Source organism: Octodon degus, unplaced genomic scaffold, assembly GCF_000260255.1.
Source record: "Octodon degus isolate 3935 unplaced genomic scaffold, OctDeg1.0 scaffold00181, whole genome shotgun sequence".
In the NCBI taxonomy this organism is placed as follows: Eukaryota; Metazoa; Chordata; class Mammalia; order Rodentia; family Octodontidae; genus Octodon; species Octodon degus.
The window spans coordinates 2965701-2969380 of NW_004524757.1; positions in this window are offsets into that span (position 1 = coordinate 2965701).

Consider the following 3680-nt stretch of genomic DNA (forward strand, 5'->3'; position numbering starts at 1 on the left):
CTCACGTAGCAAGCTCACTTCTTGCGCCACAGTCCCAAGACTTGTTTCATCTTGGAAAATGTTCATGTGTCTTCCAGATGCTGACACTGCTGAAGTGACCATGGTGTCTACTGCGGGGGGCACAGACGGCCCCACAGGAAACTTCTCACCGGAATGGCTTTTGCTGTGTCAGTGAGTGCTGCATAGACATGGTTTGCATGTAGTTTGGAAAGATTTTAAAGTGTAGTTTGCTGAATGAAGACAAGACAGAGTGGCCCTAGACAATCCAGTGTATAATTAGCTTGTGCTGAAATTAAAAGCTAAGTGACATGTTGTCCTGTCAACATGAATTTGTTACAAGACATGTAACATAAATCACACTATCCCCCTGTCACATTCACCATCTCCCCAACACACACACACACACACACACACACACACACACACACACACACTGCATAGATTAATTTTAGAATAGGTCTGCTTTTCTTCCATGCAGCTGAGTGAAATTTTCTACCTGTTGTAAAATATGAATTTTTTTTCATCGACTCAGTATAGATGAAGACATACACACAAGGAACCCACAGGTGGTTTCTTCTTTTAAGTTGTAGCTGACAATATTCCTCATTTCCTTAGGTCTGGCAAATATAGATCCAAGAGAGTTTTGGCTAGCTCTGATTTTTAAGACTATTAGAAATGTTCCACTTTTTTTCTGATACAGGAAAGGTTATTTTCTTCCAGTTATACTTAGGATTTGAGACTTTCAAATTATTGCTTGGGTTCAATTCTGGGTTGGGAATGGGAGGTGGAGTGGGGCTGGGAGATTGGTTCAGGCTGGTTTCCAATTCAATCTTGTTTGCAAGTAGAGAAACCTGATCCCACCTACATAGGGCTCAATATAAGAGACCTTTGCTATTTGAGGTGAAGGTCTCCAATTTCTTTTTTAAAAAGGGAAAACCTGGACTCAATCCATCTAAGTGAAAGGCAAGGTTTTTAGTTTATTTAAGTCTCGGGCGCGGGGGGCTCCCTTAGACATATTTTTTTGGTTATAAATTCATTTTAACCTTTTCCAGGCAAGGAACATATCACTCCCCAGTTTCCAGACTATAAATATAAAGGATGAACAGGGCTAGCCCTTTCCAGATCCCTGAAGCATCAAGTTCATTGTTCCTCTATCAAATATTGATCAAGATATCTTTATTTTTAGGGCTCAGGCCTCCCCCGCCCCCCACACTAACTCTTCATGGACTTTTGTCCTTGAATAAGACCACCTGACTTTTTTGTGAGATTATTCACTGTTCCTTAGAGTATATAGGATTGCAATTCTCAAGAGTTCAAAATGTCAAGACAGAAGGGAACTACACAAAGGGCAAAGGCAAAATGAATTAGCAGAAATTCAGCATGCACCAAAAGAAAATCTACAATTGTGTTCCATGGATATGTGCCTACTTGGGGGGAATGTGCAGAATGGAACCAAAGAGGGAAGGTTTTTATGCTGAACACTGCATCAGTCCATTGGTTACCATACCACCTCACTTCTGGTAAACACAATTAGAAACTTTGAATTCAACCTGGAAAAAATGCCTACAGCCTAAAACAAATGTGTAAGAGATTGGCTGCTGGGTTTAAGGAGCTGTGCCTGTTAAGCAGGAAGGAGAAAGCTCCTCTGGGAGGAGAGAGAGCTATTGCATCATTTGCGAACTGGTCCTGCTCATTTCCGAGCTGTGTGACAAAGTTAAAAGATAGTTTATACACAAATGTGTGGTCCAAAACCCAATAAATAATGGTAGTCACCTTGTTTCTAAATAAAATATAGTATAGTATTGGTGAAATGCCTATTTCCTTACCAATGATACTACTTCAGAAAAATCTTTCTACCTGTTATAGATTTTTATGAGGAAAATTTACAACCAAATCCATATACTATTTCACGCAGGATGACTCTATTGGATCAAACATTGCTTTGAGCCACACCATGGCCCACATCTGACTAGGGCCTTCACTTCTCGAGGCCAATAGATAAATACTGGGCAAGCACTCCTAAGACAAGGCCTAAAAGCCTCTTGAATTCCAGTCAGTACTCAGATAAAGGCTTCAAAACATTTTCAAAGATAAGATAAAAAAGACCATGTGAAAACAACTCGACAAGGAGTTAGTATATCGTAGTGGTTCAGTATGTGGACCTTGGAATCGCTTGCCTGGGTTATAATTCTAGGTCTACTGCCAATAGCTGTGTGGTATGATCAGCGTGAATGTCTCTGAGCTTCAGTTTCCTTATCTGGAAGCTAGAGATCATTGGCTACATACTTCAGATAAAAGGAGGCTACACACGTAAAACCCTTAAAAGGTCAGAGTGAGCATTAAGTGAACATTAGCTCATCCTTTTGATGATGCGGGAAGTGTCCTGAACCATTGCAGAAGGAATTCACACACATGACTATCGTTGAGATTGTACCAGTGGGGTTGGGGGTGGTTCTGATCCAAATGTAACTCTAGCATCAATACAAGACAAGGAAAAGAAAGAAATGAAAACATAGATGGCATCTTCCCCCTGGGTGACAAGGTCTGTTTTTCACTTATTAGCCAACATATGTGGCTCAGACACAAAGATCAGAGTAGTGGTACAAATAAATGTTTCCTGGGTGAGTACACCTTACTCTCTCCTTGTGCCCTCCACATGTGTGCCCAAGAGATCTAGAGTAATCTGTCTCCCATCCAGAGATCTCTACAGTTCTGCCTGTGGAGCCACTATGATTTTAGACCCGAGTCCCCCAAGTGCAAAATAATATTACAAGACCAGACACTTGCAGAGTTGCAGGGCTCTTGGTAAATACTTGCATGTAAATGAACAGGTAAAAAATTGATATCATTTATGTTTATACATCTATTATTTAACCTGTCTAATGTCACAAACCTTGCCTCTATTCTAACACCAAAATAGAAATGGAGCTCAAGACAGCAAGGAATGTGAGCTTCAAATCCTTCTGTCCCACATCAGTAGAAAATACAGAAAAATGTTTTATAGGAAAGTAATAAATGTAAAACAGTGCTGATAAAAAAGAAAGATTGCTATCAGGAGACCATAAATGCTAAGGAATCCCTGGAAGGTAAAACAGAGATTGGACTCAAACTGAGACAACATACACGCAGAAAATTCTCTCTCTCCCCCTCCCCCTCTTTTCTCTCCCCATCATTTTCTTCCTCCCTTTTGTTAATGCATATTAGTAAGACAGAATAGTGAAGTATATTTTGGGATATTAGCATATGAATATAATTTATTTTGATTATTTTGAATCCCATTACTTCTTCTCCCTTCCCCCTCCCCGGATCAACTTCTCCATCTCCGAAAGCCTGCTTTCTACTTTCCCACACCTGAAATCTCTTCAATTTTATGAGCAATAGATAAAAGTTGCCAGAGGGACTCTAGCATAGCTGTCAGGGTAATTAATTTTTGGAACTCTTTCCAATAACGTTTCTAGGAGAAAAGATGAGAGAAATAATGAACATGGAAAAACAATTAAAATAATAGAAGAAAATTTCCTAGAGCTAAAGAAAGACATAATACTTCAGTTCCATGGATTAGCAAATGAAAAAGAGAATGAGAAAGGCATATATGATGTATAAGGGATATATTATATAAAGGATATATACAATATAAAGTATATAGGATATAAGGCACATATATATGACATATATATATG